The sequence below is a fragment of the Leptopilina heterotoma genome, unplaced genomic scaffold (genome assembly GCF_015476425.1).
Source record: "Leptopilina heterotoma isolate Lh14 unplaced genomic scaffold, ASM1547642v1 Lhet_0, whole genome shotgun sequence".
In the NCBI taxonomy this organism is placed as follows: Eukaryota; Metazoa; Arthropoda; class Insecta; order Hymenoptera; family Figitidae; genus Leptopilina; species Leptopilina heterotoma.
Genome location: NW_025110811.1, coordinates 471,016 through 487,743, shown reverse-complemented (window position 1 = coordinate 487,743; position 16,728 = coordinate 471,016). Strand labels below are relative to the sequence as shown.

At 31.4% G+C, this 16,728-nt stretch overlaps 1 protein-coding gene across 3 annotated transcripts in view; it reads left to right on the top strand.

Annotated features, from left to right (window-relative positions):
* LOC122506901 (epidermal growth factor receptor) overlaps positions 1–16,728 on the top strand; it is a 184,558-nt gene that overhangs the window by 132,149 nt on the left and 35,681 nt on the right. For 2 of the 3 annotated variants that reach the window (XM_043619434.1, XM_043619355.1), the window contains exon 1: positions 4,826–5,390. The exons of the other annotated variant lie outside the window; for it this stretch is intronic. The gene's annotated coding sequence lies outside the window, so the exon portion shown is untranslated. Of the gene's footprint in view, positions 1–4,825; positions 5,391–16,728 lie in introns of those variants that run through there. 3 annotated transcript variants of the gene reach the window in all.

Here is a 16,728-nt window from a genome sequence, read left to right as displayed (position 1 = left end):
GGACAAATGTACACTCGCGAGAATACCTGCCAAACTCTGCAATCAAGTTCACACCAATATATTTTCATTTTTTTTTTCCTGAGAAATATTTATCGTTCCTCATTATTCATACATTGAAAATTTATTCTTTACTTTCTTCAACTAGTTTACTAGTAAACTTCTTTTTTAGTTATTTTGTCCTTTCTTCAGTGCTTTAGTAGTCTCTTAGTCCTCTAGTAGTTCTTTTGTCTACTGTCTTCTCCATAGTCTGTATTTTTAGGTTCCTATTTTTCCATTCTCTATTCCATTATCCACGCTTTTAGAATCCATTAGGTGGAAAGTTGTAATTCGAAAACAGAGAAGCGAAATCCATTTACACCTTCTCCTTCTAGATAATTCTCTAATGTTGGGTATTCATTTTATGATAGAAGTTATATTATGAGCTACAAAACTTGGTTTGACTGTAAAAGCCGAAGAGTTGGAAAGGTGTTAAAATACCAAAGTGGTGGTACTGAAGAATTTGATGATAATTCTTAAAAAAAAAAAAGATGTACGAATTTTTCGTGCTGCAAAAATTCAAAGTTTTCTTGGAAAATATTTGATGTTGGGTTGAATTTTTTGAACTTCTGAAATTGATAATACTCGTTTCCAGGTGCATTATCCATAACTATATACTGCATTCATAATAATTTTTTTTTTCAGTAAAAATTCTACCCACCATATTTCTTGATGGTTTCCCAGAATTTTTCAATACACCACACAGCTTCCCAGGTGAAACGCATCTCTTAAGATCATAAGATTCTCTCTTGAACTTCTAACCAATTCTCCGAGAGGCGAGCTTCTCTCGTGCACTTTATCTGATCTTTACCCGCAGCAATGCGAAACCCGCGGCAAAAGAATTCTTCGAAGTTGTTTCGAAAACAACTCCGAAACAACTCATGAACATTGTTCCAGATATTTTCTTTTTTTTACATTAACAACAAATTCTAAAAGGAATTAACAATTTGCTGAAATGTTTGCCTTTTTGCACACTTGACAATAAAAAAAAAAAAACTTTTCCTTCCTTAAAAATTAGGCATTCTGTTGTGTAAAAGTAGGTACGACGTACGAAACAATTAGAAATTATTCCCAAAGACAAAAAAATGAGTTTTAGCAAATACACTGCCTTGAAATTTGTTGTGGTATTGTTCTGACGAATGTTAAATTTTGTTAAATGCGTTTTGCGCCTCGCACTCCTGTGGTGTAGGTCTCGTCTAAACCAAACAATACGGCATGGATAGCAAAACCACTTGAAGCCAACAATAGTATATTTCTCCCCCTTAAAAAAAAGCAGTGCGGGACTAACTTTTAGAGGGTGGATCTCGAGAGTCGGTATACATCACAAAAACTATTTCTCAGGTATAAAAGGCACCTGCTGCATTCTAAATTCTAAAATATCACCCACACGCACAAATAGCTCATTTCTCCTATTCCCCAGCGTGCCACTCAAAATTCAAGTGTTCCCTTAACTCATCCAAGTTTCCAATGCTTTTTAAAAGTCAAATCACCATTGCAACATTCTTATGGAAATTGATAATTTTCTTCAAAACTAGAATAGTACTGAAACTATAATGTAATTTTAAAATTCTGATGCTTAGTGATGCACTACGAACGAGTCTTGTATTGAAGAAAAAAGTGAAAAGAATTGAATGTTAAATTTTCATGTCTTTTCTTTACATGAAAGAACTCGTGCATCACTAAATACTAAAAACTGTAGCATAAGAATATAATATACTAAAAGGTTATGCACTAAAAAATAAATTTCACTTTTAACTCATTTTTTAAAAACTCAAACGCTTTTGGCTTTTGAGTGATAAGCGTTAAGCTTTTGGCTTTTCTAAAACCGTTTGAAATATAGAACCTTTGACTGAATTTTAGTCTTGAGAGTATGATCTGAAATCCTGAGGTTAAACTACTTTTTAAGCTTCAAATAAGCTACTATTCTGAACTGAACCTTACAGAATTATAATCGAAGATAACTGAACCGAACCTAATCGAATCCCAATCGTACCAAACTGAATTCTAATCGAATCTAATCGAATTCTAACCCTAGCTAACTGAACCTAACCGAAGCTTATCGAATCCTAACCGAATTTAACTGAACGGTTAAATTCGGTAAGGTTCAGTTATCTTCGGTTAGAATTCTGTTAGGTTCAGTTATTTTCGGTTAGAATTCAATTATGTTCGATTAGGATTTGGTTAGCATTCAATTTGATATTTTTAGGCTCGGTTATGATTCATTTAGGTTCTGTTATGCACCGGTTCGAGTCAAATCCTAACGAAATTATAACCAAACCTAATTGTACCAAATTAAATGCTAATCGAACCTAACAGAATTCTAACCGAAAATAACTTAACCTAACAGAATTCTAATCAAAGATAACTGAACCTTACAGAATTATAACCGAAAATAACTGAACCTAACCGAACATAATCAAATCCCAATCGTACCAAACGCTAATCGAACCCTACCGAACCTAATCGAATCCTAATCATACAAAACTGAATTCTAACTGAATCCTAATCGAACATAACCGAGTTCTAACGGAATTTAACTGAACCTTACCGAATCCTAACCGTATTTAGGTAACACAATCTTCCAGAGTTAAAATTTTTACCTCTTCGTTTAAAAATTAGCGAGCAATGAATAATATTTATTCTAAAAGCACTAAATAATACGAAACATACAAAAAATAATTGGTTCCTGGATAAAACAAAGGTTTTATCATCAAGTTTTTGATAAAGGTGTACATTAAAAGGGTGTTTAAAGGATGGCTTGAAAGAACAGGGACAAAAGGTTCATTTTCGAACAAGTGACCAGCTTGTTACATTGTTGAGTGTGAGATGAAAAGCTTCTTTTTTGCGCTCGGGCACAAAAGTGGAACATCATTGTTCGACCTCACTCCTCCTAATGGACTTTACTTGGAAGATCTTGTTTGTACCTTTATCTCCTGTCCCAGGAGAAGAAAAAAAACCAATTACGATTCTTTTAGTGATACATCTAATTTTTTTTTGAAAATTCATCTCTGCATCAAATTCTGTAAAAATTTCTTCCTCCTTATCTTCCTCTTTCTTGCTCCTTTCTTTTTATTAGAATTTCGTACGAAATTCTGTTATTTCTCGTCCAAAACAAGACCAAAGCGAATATTTGAGTTAAATTTTATTTGATTTAAACAGACTTTTTTTAATAAACTTAAAAATTAGATTCTTTTATTGAATTGAATGCTAACCGAATTTTAATCAAACCTAATTGAATTATAACCGAAAATAACTGAACCTAACAAAATTTTGACCGTTGATAACTGAACCTAACCGAAAATAACTGAAGCTAACGTAATCCTAACCGAAAATAACTGAACCTAACAGAATTCTAAGCGAAGATAACTGAACCTAACCGAATTCTAACCGAAAATAACTGAAACTAACCGAAGCTAACTAAACCTAACCGAATTCTAACCGAATTCTAACCGAAAATTAATGAACCTAACCGAATCCTAACCGCAAATAACTGAACCTAACAAAATTTTGATTGTTCATAACTGAACCTAACCGAAAATAACTGAAGCTAACGTAATCCTAACCGAAAATAACTGAACCTAACAGAATTCCAACCGAATTCTAAGCTCTAACCGAAAATAACTGAACCTAACCGAATTCTAACCAAAAATAACTGAACCTAACCGAATCCTAACCGAAAATAACTGAACCTAACAGAATTCCAACCGAATTCTAAGCTCTAACCGAAAATAACTGAACCTAACCGAATTCTAACCAAAAATAACTGAACCTAACCGAATCCTAACCGAAAATAACTGAACCTAACAGAATTCTAACCGAAGATAACTGAACCTAACCGAATTCTAACCGAATGCACTTAACCCAATCCGCCAGAGGTAAAATTGTCACCTCTTCGTTTGAAAATAAACAAGCAATGAGTAATAATTATTTTCTTGAAAAAATTAAAACATAATTTTTTTCCCAAGTGAACCAAATATTTAAAATTGTATGGTCCTGAGACAAAACCAGGACAAGAAACACGTGGGGACAAAAATGAAAAATGTAGGTGTTGGAAACCTAACTGTTCATTACTATTGGTATCGTAAAAACATGTTTGTAAGTTCTAAATATAAATAAATTTACATCTACATCATTGACATTATAATACACAACAACTAGGAGGCAAATAAGTGCGTGTGTATGAAAAGGAAACATACCTGTAGCAATTTTACCTGAAAAAGCAAAGCAAAGCAAAGCAAAGGTTTTCTAACTTTAGAGGGGAAGTATAGTAGAGAAGCTGTCTTCTGGTCCGTCTGGTAGAAGAAGAAATGAAGGAGAATGGGTAGAAGGCGAAAAGAAGTGAAGGTGGTGGTGGTACCTCTACTGCCTTAGCGACGCTTCAACTTTGAGGAGGTGGAAGCTAAAGAAGGGGCCTCACCAGGAGGTTAGGGGAGGGTGTGAGGGGGATTATGCCCAGCGTGGACCTGCGTTGTTGCATGGTCGACCTGAGAGACTTGCTCGGCAAGGTGAGACGCGCGGTTCTATATATCCACAGTATTTTTTTCCCCCGCAAATTCAAAAACACTTCTCTTCACTTTAATAAACATTATAAAATAAACGACGATTAAAATTAAATAAACTGCAATTAAATATAACACTACAATTAAAATAAAACACTATATTAAAATAAACAACTACAATAAAAATAAGAAACTAAAATAAAAAATCACACTAAAAATACAGACCTACAATAAAAATAAGAAACTGAAATAAAAAACTACACTAAAAGACTACACTAAAAATAAAGACTACACTAAAATAAACAAACTTCAGTAAAAATAAAGACTACGTGAAAATAAACAAACTACAGTAACATTAAAATAAACAAACTACAGTAAAAATAACAACAATAACAACAACAACACTAAAGAATAAAGCTACAATAAAAAAGAAAAGTACACAAATATTTATGTATTAAAAAACACTTAAGCAGTTTATATTTATTTCAACTATTTTAATCATTGATAGTGCCTATCAGTTGTGCCTTATCTTCACTACGTGCCGTCTTCTTAGAATTTTTTTTTCCATCATTGTTATTCGTACGTGAAGTTTGAAGTCATCACGTGTTGGAATTTTCAAACGTCAAGAAAAGTAAATGGAGCTCTAACTCCTTCATGTGAAAGTTGACGGATTATACACACAAACTTGTTGGTGAACGCTGTTTTTTTTAAGTGTCTTGTTAATATTTTTATTTTGTGCTATTAAAGAATCCTCATTTGTGGAAACAGTGATAAAAGTGAATGTTTCCCGTGTGCAAATTAGTCTTGAATGTCAAGCGGGATTTATTGACAATCTTTAAGGATTATGTGCAATCGGTGAGTCCCAGAATCCTTGCTTTTTGATAATTTGTGTATTCTGTTAATTTTCTTAGATAAATAAATTAAAATAAAGGAAATTTTGTCTCTGCTGGGTTGTGTTCAACGAATTCGGTAGGGATTCGGTTAGGTCCTGAAAGGTTCAGTTAATTTTGGTTAGAATTCGGTTAGGTTCAGTTATTTTCGGTTAGAACTTAGAATTCGGTTAGAATTCTGTTCGGTTTAGTTATTTTCGGTTAGAATTCGATTGGGGTCAGTTATCTTCGGTTAAAATTCTGTTAGGTTCAGTTATTTTCAGTTAGAATTCGGTTAGGTTTGATTAGGATTCGGTTAACATTCAATTTGTTACGATTGGATTCGGTTATGATTCATTTAGGTTTCGACTCTAACCGGAGCCTGACAGAACCTAAACGAATCACAACCGAGCCTAATCGTATCGAATTGAATGCTAACCGAGTCTTAATCGAACTTAACCGAATTTTAACCGAAAATAACTGAACCTAACAGAATTCTAACCGAAGCTAACTGAATCCTAACTGAAGCTAATTGAACCTAACTGAACCTAACTGAACCTAACCGAATCCTAACCGAATGCATTTAACCCAATCCGCCAGGGATAAAATCTTCCTCCTTTAAAAATTAGCAATTAATGAATAATAATTATCTTCTTGAAAAAATTCGTTGGCCAAAAATTTTATTTCAAATCTTTTTTGGATTTGAAATAAAATTTGTGGCCAACGAATTTTTTCAAGTCTCCTGTCAAGTAAAATTGTTTATTGGAATTCATTTTCAAAGAACTTAATTATCTTCCAATGAAGTGGAATTGTCTTTCTTCATTTTCGTTTATTTTGTCGGGTCCCCGCCTTTTTTTCGTTTATTAGTTTTTGGAGCAAGCAAACAATGTCTTTGGCACGAAGAAGAGTTGAAAACACGCAATATTAATTGTGATGAGAGATGAAATTTTCAAATTCCATTTGTGTTCGTGTGCACTTCTTTGGCGATCTTTCTCGTCCTCAAGGTCCTTCTTCGTCCGATCACGTTCGCTTCGTGATACGACTCTTATTCCGTTGTGTTTGACATACCAATTACAAAAATTAGAAACATCGTGTGCCTGCCGGTGTGATAGCATGATTTCAATCATGTCATTTTGATGGAAGAAAACGATGGAATGAAATTTATTTTTCCAATTGAAATTCTGTTTTCAATATATATATATTGAAATTACGCAAGTCAGGAATTTCAATCGAGAGAGAACTCTTGAGGCGCGGGGACGAACGTTTATTGGACGAGTAGTAATTCTGGAGACTTGAACGCCAGGATAAGAAAAGTTCGTAGCACGCGCTCACTTTTGAGAGTCCATTTGAAAAACGTCGCTCTTTCTCTCTCTCTTTCTCCCTCTCTTTAACCACGTGATGATTTTTTCAAAACATCCCGAAAAAATAGTGGTAAATATTTATAAATTTAATATTCAACGATTTTTTCTTTATTCTTCCTAATAATTTTTTTTCAACTTCGATATTTGACAGGTTTGCAAATTTTTAACAAGAACTCAAATTTTTAACGAAGCATTTTTCTTTTTTTTATTTTTCTTTTAATAAGAACGGGACATTCAATAAAATGTTAAATAATAACATTTTTTTTTAAAAAATAACAAAGTGACTAAATTTTAGTAAAGTTAGAGAAATGTCAGAAAAACAAAACTTTTGTCTGTAGAGTGAGGGAAATATCAGGAGCAGAAATGTTTATAATAAAAAGTCAGGAAAAGTCAGGAGCAGGAATGTTTAGAGTAACAAGTCAGGAAAAGTCAGAAGCAGAAATGTTTGCACAAGTCAGGAAAAGTTAGAAGCAGAAATGTTTACAGTAACAAGTCAGAAAAACTTATGTTCTTTAAAAAAAAAAGAAAAGAAATATGACTCAAAATTGACCGTTCAAGAAATATTTAAAAGTGACAATAACAACATCATTAAGAGTACATGTCAATTATGCATTTTTTATTTGTCCGAACGTTTATAATTAAGAACGATTGAATTTTAAAAACGTTTTTCCATAATTAGCAATAGCAATACTGCGAGAGTCTTAATATTTATAATCTCACAGTATTACTATGAAACAAACACTATTGTTTTTTTTTCCTTTTTTTGTTCGATTCAAGAAAAAAATGCACCGCATTCCAAAGATAATGACGAAAAATGTCGAATCCGTTAATTTAGCAGAGGGATTTCCAACAATTATCATAAATCGATACCGTAAGGAAAAACTAATGAGATGTTAAAAGAGTATGATTATAAAAATAAATTTTTCTACTTTTCTCATTGGATATATTTATACAATCATTTCAGTTTAAAAAAAAAACTTCTGTTTGGATTCTTCTCATTGTATCTTAGAATCTTAATCTTAAGATCTTATTCCATATAGAAAAATCCGTTGAATCTAAAACGTGTAGTAAATTCTTCTTCTTCCTCCTTTTTGCTACTATTCGAATCTGTTGCATAATGCAGACGGAAAAAAATTAGATATTCCAGCATTAAAAATTGTACAGCACGAGCCAATTTAAAATTTAAAGAGCACCTTTTTTTTGCTTCTTTAAAACTTTTCTCGATCTTTGAACACTGTTTCAGTTTGCTGCTTTGAAAAATTGTGAAATTCGTCGTACAATAAACGTTTTTAAAATAGAAAAAAATATTGTATAATCAATTGATGAGGTAAATTGAATTTTTTAATATAGATTGGCAATTTATCTTTCTTAGGCACGTGTCTTGTGTATTACTGTCTGATGGTAAATATTGCCCCCCGGCAAACACGTACCTTTAATAAATTATTCTATATGTACCTTAATTATAAAAGAGAGATCCAATTAAAAATTAAAAATCAAATGCACATGTGCATTTGATTTTTGAGTGGATCTTTTAAGATCCACAATAATTTTTAATATCATAATAATTTTAATTATAATGCTATTAAAAATTATGGTATTAAAAATTATGGTTTTTAAAAATCATTATGGTACACTTTCAAGTATATTTATAAATGTGGAGAAGAAAAAAAATGGAAGGACAGACTGACTACGGTATTCACGCACCATCATTCTTATATACGACAGCAACGGCCTTGCCTGATGGCTAACGATTTATCGGTCGGTCGAACAAATTCTACCTGACGTAGGAGAATTGGAGAGGTCCCCAAAAAGTGTTTATAACCCAAGGGATTCTATCTTTTTTTTCCCTCCCAGAACCAAAAAGGGAAAACGCTGTGAAAATACATCCCTCGCGCCCCCTGCGTCACTTTATTTTCCAGAAGTGAGAATTTCATCTTCAAAAGTTAGAGAGAAAAGGCTGTATCATTCCTCTATGCTGTAAATTTTAGCTCTTCCTGGAAAAATTTACCCATCAATGTTTCACCATCTTATATGACACGCACTATTGTAGCCGAATGGCGACAACATATGGCGACAATATTGCGTCAATATTTTATGGTAATGGTGCCAATATTACTGCGCAAAAAGAAAGTACCTTCAGATGTTTTATTATAGTCATTTTTAAGATTCTTTGGTGGTCACTTTTTAGTTATTTAAAATCTCTAAGTTTAGGGTGTGAAAATTATTTTCATAACCATATGTTTGTGTTTCGGGTATATGCGCACGTGTTTTGTGTACATGCAAAAGTGTTTTATGCACATGCGCTTATGTTTATGTACATGCGCACGTGTTTTGTGTACATGCGCTTGTGTTTATGTACATGCGCAAGTGTTTTGTGTACATGCGCTTGTGTTTATGTACATGCGCAAGTGTTTTATGCAAATGCGCTTAGGTTTATGTACATGCGCAAGTGTTTTATGCACATGCGCTTATGTTTATGTACATGCGCACGTGTTTTGTGTACATGCGCTTATGTTTATGTACATGCGCACGTGTTTTGTGTACATGCGCTTGTGTTTTGTGTAAATGCGCAAGTATCGTGTACATGCGATCATATTTTATGCACATGTGCACGTATTTTCTGCACATGTGCCTGTATTTTATGCACATGTGCACTTTTTTTGGTATATGTGAACGTACATTCTACCTATTATCTCATGCGCATCATCTTTTTCTCTCCCCCCCCCCCCCAATCAACATCTCTTTTATTGCAATTGGAAATATTTCCAATATAATCGCTGGTTTGTCGCAAATTATATGCACTACGTCTTCTTCGTTTCTTGTATTTCTATTGACATATCAAAACGAATAATAGAGGCAACAGTTTTGCATGCTCGATAGCAAGGAGTGCATACCACATTTTTCACGCGCTCTCCATTTACGAGCCTTGAATTATTACCACAGTGATTAGCCAATATATTCAATATTACCTAGTTGCACATCTCAAGAGATCCTGGAAGGTTCAAAGCCAAGCGAAAGGCAAAATTCTGACGTCATCTTTGAATAAGAATGAGGTTAATCCTTTAGCTATTATATTTACTCGTAATCAGCTTTTGAGTACTTTTTTTTAAAAACATCTTCCATCATCTTAATATCTCTTTCAATCTGCTTCAGAGCCAAAAATTTAAACTCAGAATTTTCCTATATTATGAAAAAATTAAATAACCCTAAATTCTTAGGGTTGAAGAATTGAATTTTGATGAAATGAATGAATTTCAAAAAAAAGACAGTGGATTATAATTTGGCACCTAGAGAGAAAATGCGAGCAATGATGAAAATTTTTTTTAGTGGGGAAAATTTATATGGTTTAAAAGTGCATTCACTTTGAACAGCGAATTCTTTTTTCAAGTCTCCATGTTGTCGACTTGTATAAATTGTCGTTTATAACATTTTTTATCGGATAGCTTTCTCTATTCGAAGAACTCGCTGCGACAGGCAAGATAAATGTATGTTTATACTGATAGTCTAGATTGACTTAAGGTTTAGAAGCTCATACTATTACGCAAAGTATGCTTTTATCATTGTTCAAGTAAAACTGCGTTTTCGAGTTGCACTCAATATTTTTTTTTTTATCTGTTCACAATCCTTTGAGATCTGACGAGAAAATTTGTAGTGATAATCTAAAGATTTATTTCACTTCTGCAATTGTTATTCTTTTTTTATGTTTTCCTTTTTTTTACCCATTTTTACAAAAAAAAAGTTTTATTTTAATTTATTTTAAAAAAAAAAAAAAAATCAAATTTTCAATTATCATTATGGAACAGACAAGATTATTTTTAAAAATTGAAAATATCTTTGTTTAATTCAATTATTTTCCAAATTTTTAATTAAAATTATTAAAAAAAAGCATTATTTTCAAAAAATTTAAAGAAACTTGCCAACAAAAATTCAATTATTGCATAGAAACCAAAATAAAAAATTTTGAAGCCATTTGTAGATTTATTTATGCTCGAAATCAAATAAATTTAAATTTGATGAGGGAAAAATTAGGACAAAGTCGGGAAAAAGACCGGAAATTTTGTTATTTTCTTTTCTTCTTCCTTTATTTTTTTTTCTCTTTTTTTTTATTAATCGCAAATAATTCTTGATTACAGTTTGTTAAAGTATCAATTTCCAAAGAAATCATGTTCAAATGGAGAATATAAAAAAAAGTCAACAATGCATATTCGAGTTTCTTTTTTTTTCGAGACCGCTAATGTGGAGAAAGTACCGTTCGTTCGGGTAAATACAAAACTTTTACATCTTATAAAACCTCGCGGCATATCTTTATTACTTTTTTTTTTCTTTTTTCTTTTTTTAAAGACAATTATATTGAAAAGAGAAAACTATTTTTTTCATGCCGGAGAATATTTTTAAGAAACTCAAAAAGGGCTGGAATTTTATGGAATATATATAGTGAAACTTGAAAAAAAAATTATGCTTCATAATGGAGGGAAATTAATATTTGAAGAAGAAGTAGGAGATTATCGATAGTTAATAGTTATTATGAGAATATCTTCTGCAGTTCTTTTTCTTCTTCTTCAGCATGCACACAAGTTCCCATAAGCCGGGACTATATCTTCAAAGATCTTTCGAGTAGTAGACATACACACCGGCTCGGCTCGTGCTGACCCCGAGGAGTAGAGATTAAGAATCCTTTTCCTAAGGTTAGAGATCGCTGTAGGTTGAAGTTACAGAGTGTTGGATCCCACCAGTGGAAATTTTCTTAAAGATTCAAATTTTTCACTATGCATAGTTTTTTTTTCAAAATTGAGACAAAAAGAATCAAAAATGTCTCAATTTTGCCATTCTTAGAAAAACTGTACCGTTTTTATAGTTGAAAACAGTTTTCAAAAATAATACCTAAAAGTATCAAAAAGATACGAAAGTAAATCAAATTGATACCAAAAATGCGCAGTACTTTACGATTTGAACCAATTTCTTGTTTGCTTCGTTGAAAGATACTTTCAAGCGAGCTTTCTAGTTAATAGTGAAGGTAACTTTATTTTAATTTTGGTTAAAATAGAGTCAACATGATTTTAATTTTAAGGCGATAGAAGATCTTTTCTGCAAAACTAAGCAAATAATTGGGTATTGCATTGTTTTCTACTCGCTAGAGTTAATTAAAACCAAATTGTGAAAGTAGTTTCGCTTCTTTGAATCCAATTTGGAGAAGATCGATTGAAACGTCAATCAATTATGCAAGACTGCTCCGAAGAACTTTGTCCTTAGCCACAATGGTGTTACGACTTGTCTTTGCAACTTGATTTGGAATTAATTAGTTTAATTAATTTAATTTGGAATTAGAAACCAGTTTTAAGGTGCTCGTGTAGGTAATTAGGGATTAATTACCTACTGGCATCGTTGTCGTTAAATTTTCAGGTTTTTAAATATTTTTGTCGTTCGCTAGAGTTCGACCATAGTCAGAATATAAAAATTTTAAGATTTTAAAAATTATTTTTCCCGTTGCTCATGAATAGAGATTTTATTTTTTAACAGTATTATCTAATAGAAGAGATATGTCAATAGACAGTGAAGATTGAACCCTTTTCGTGTATTTAAAGATGAAAACGAAGTGGAAGAGAATCTTCTGTTTTTGTTGTTAGGTTCGAGGGTGCAGTATGTCGACTGTAGGTGTAGACACTGTTGTGCGCTTCAAGGGTGGGCGTCAAGGACCATTGGAGTCGCTGCGATGCTGGACCGGTATGGTGACCAGATATGGTCACCCGTACACACCACTTTGCAGCACACCTATATTTACTGTCACAACACACACCTAAAGTTTCTGTTTTCAACCCGAACCAAGCCTACACTTCAGCCCGACAGTATATATATGTATAGCTATATCTTATGCCTCTTCTCTTCCACTCGCAGCCAAGAGCATTAAAGTCTCCAAGTGAAATCTTTCTCCTATGATAAAGAACAAGACTCTCTTTATTCTTCTATTTTACTTTACCCCGACTGATGCTTGTATAACTTTTGTTTTATGCATCGATTTCTAAAATAAAAACACTTTTTTCCCTTCATTATGGTTGGCCTAAAGTTTGTTTTGTCTCTATTCGCTGATGTTTGGAAATTATGGAAGAAATCTGATCTAAAAAGTTTCGTTTCTTATTTCTGTTCGGTACGCAAAGGTTTATGATGTTAATTTTATTTTTGGGATTTTTTACTTAGCTCCAAATAAAGAGGCTAAAAATTTTAGGGATTGTAGGTGTGTTATGTTCGTATTGTATGAAAATACACCAAATCATTTAGTTTTTGACCATAGCAGACCATAGCAGAAACTTTTAATGAAAGGTAAATAAATGAAAAGTGACGTAAAACATAAAACTGAAGAAACTTGTGATTTGTCTCTTTCTTCAGTGCGCGTCACATTTCTTATATATTCATATAAATCACTCGAGGGTGATCAATCTAAACCTGAGATTTTGAAAATGATAACTCTCATTGATTTTTAATCTCCATAAAACCCCCGCAATCATTGGTATATGTCAACTATGTAATATACGGCAATCGAGCCGGGCATAATTGACGTAATTGTGGACTTGCACTAATTTGTATGCATATAGACCTACCAATATGTGTACACTAGTCATATAATGTTAGCCTTTCATTTCGTTCGTCCTACACAGAAAAAAAAATTCGCTCCACTAACATTGCGCCTGGGGTTTTTGCGAATAACCACCGTTCTGTACGGTTTTTTTCGATCTGTATGGTAAAATTTACTATCCTCACTCTTTCTTCCGGGCATTATGGTAAAATTTACTATCCATACTGTTTTTTCGAGCAGTATGGTAAAATTTACTATCCATACTGTTTCTTTCGAGTGGTATAGTAAAATTTACTATCCATACTGTTTCTGAAGAGCAGTATGGTAAAAATTACTATCCATACTGTTTCTGAAGAGCAGTATGGTAACTATCAAGTTTCGAAAAATTCGAATCTATATAACCAAAAAAAAAAGAAAGAAAGAGAAACTAGAAGAAGAAGATGACTACAGGAATCTAGAGGAAGAAGAATAACTAAAAAGTAGAAGAAGAAAAAAGAAAGTAAAAGTAGAAGATGAAGAAGAAGAAAGAGGAGAAGAACAGAAGAAAACACCAATTTCAAGTGAAAATTCGAAAAAACAACTTCTCAATAAGGTGTGAGAATCTTTTTTAGTAATTTGTATAAAAAAGAAAAAAAAACAAAGAAAAAATTGAGTGTCAAGTGAAGAAATGAAAGGGACTAATGAAGAGTCCGAGGCAATAACGTTATTTACACGGTTAATTAACAGTTCGATCGTTTTTGGAAGGCGCGAACTTTGGATTGATTCAATGGAAAAGCAGAGAATTCGTGGGTTTCACGAAATTCGAATTGATTTCTTGCTTTGATCTTTTACGTGGCATTGTAGAAGAATCAGTAATTTCTTTTAGCTTCTTCTTTCTTCACCTTCTTTCTCGCTCTTTTTCTCCTTTCAGTGTCTCTTCCTATGTTAATGTTATTCTCCCGAATCCTGTCTCTTCTTCGCTTCGCAGTAATAGCCCGGTCGAGTTTTTTTCTTGTCGCGCGAATGTCGCTTCTAATTGACAAGAGGCGGTGCGGTAGCATTGGCGACGACTCTCTCTCTCTCTTTTCTCTCGGATTACTTCCCTCCACTTGACATATGTCCAAGGTGTTCGAATCCAACTTCTTCGTAATTTAATATGTCTCACAATTCTTATGGTGTTTTTAATTTTTTCACATCTTACGTTTTCCTAACTTTTTTAGAAGAAAACTAAATTTTTTTCTTGATATTGTTTCTTTTTTTTATTAAATTTCTTCTTTTTTTGATTTATTCAATATTATTTGTTGGATTTATTCGATTAATAGTCAGGGAATTAGTAGTTAGTAGGGAACATAGTCAGGGTTGGACCTTAGGCAAGGTAGGACCCTTGTTATTTTTTAAATAACAACACTAGCGCCATCTATGCGCGGGAAAATACGAAACGAATTTAGTAGAAATAATTTTATTAGAAATTTTATTAGAAAATCTAATAATAATAAATTCTAAACAACATTATTTCAGTATAAATTCGTTTCGAGAAACTTTTACTAAATTAAATTTTTTAAGATTTAAGAAATATTAAACGAATTTAGTAGAAATAATTAATAATATCGATTGGAAAATCTAATAATAATAAATTCTAATCGACATTAACATTATTTATTAATTATTTCTACTAAATTCGTTTAATATTTCTTAAATCTTAAAAATTTTTATTTAGTACAAGTTTCTCGATTCTACTTGTTAAGAATTTCAACTATAGAAGCGAAGGAGAAAAGAAATTGGAAATTTTTATTTTGGCTAAAATTTCTCAACATTTATTGCACATTTCTCCGCGTAGTTCGTGAAAGAAATTTTGGTGTCTTTTCACGAATGAGTATTTGGTGGGACTAAGAAAACTTGATCGACTCCTTTCTGCACATATTCGGAGGAATTCGATATTATTATTCAGACTATATACGCGCCTATACGCGTTTCGCATCAAAAAATTTTTCTTTGATTTCCAAAGGGAACTTTGGACTTTTTCCCTGATCTGATTCTAAAAAATATTTTAATCAACACTAAAAATAATTTGATACACAATAAAATTTTTCAAATACATTTATTTTTGAATATTTTTAATTGTAAAATTTATTCGGAACATCAAAAATTTTTTTTAAATAAATATTCATCACAATTTTTCTAAGGATATCAAATTAATACGATTTTTGACTCCATTTTTCCACAAAAATTAAGAAATAATTCAACTTTTGTATAAAATTATTAAAATTTGTGAAAATAATTCAATTCTTTAGAGAAAATTTATTGTAATTAAATTCAAATAAAAAATTTTATAAAATTATTTAGAAATAAATAATTAAATATCAGAATTTTATTAAAAGTTTTTAAAATAATTGAATTCGTTCGAAAAATTCTATTAAAATTTTATTGAAAATAATAATTCAATTGTATTGAAGAATTTTATCAATGTTGATTTTTTTAAAACATTTTAAACCTCTAAAGTTTAGAATTTAGAATTTTCTTATCAATTCTAGAAATTGAATATTTTTCCACTTTTGATAAAATTGTTTGAACATTCATTGAAAATTGTTTCTTAAATACAATTTTTTTTCTTTTTATAGTTTTTCTAAGAATATCAAAAATTGAGACAAAAAGCGATTCAAAAGTGTTGTGAAGCAACAAATTTTATTCGATTTTTGTCTCAATTTGATATTATTAGAAAAATTTTCTTTTATAAGAAAATTTTATTTATTTAAAAAAAAATTTCTCCAAGAATATCAAATTGAGAAGAGATTTTTTTTCTCATTTTTCCCCTTATTGTAAAACGTATATATTATAGTTTTATAGTTGTGTGCATTCCAATTATATTTGCCTCGTAAAAATTATATTCCGTTGAACCGGGAAAATTAAGTTATTAAATTCTCTCCATATATGAAGAAGGAGAAATTACTTTTAAATTGAATAGGTAAAATATTGTTTATAAGGATTATATTTCAAAAAAAAGAAGAAAGGGTGGTGGATATAATTCTTCTCGAGCGTGAAATTCACTTCTTCAGTTGGTTTAATAAACAATCTGCATTTTTTTTTCTTATTTCTAAAGAATGATAATACCCATGGTTCGATATTGTTCAGAGCAGGAAGAAAACCAGTTTTACATGAATACACCAATAAAGTTTATAAGTTTCTTGGAGATTTAATAGCCGCATATGGACCTGGAAATATCCTTCCTATAAAGGATAAGGAGCATTCGTATATAAAAGATACATTCCTGTACTTGAGACTTACAGAATTTAAAAAAATTTTATTTTGAATCCTCAAATTTTAAATATTTAAATTTCAAATACTCAAGTTTTTTTTATTTTTTTAAATAATTTTTTATTAATTCTTTATTAAACATTTACAGATGCTTATTAGCTAAA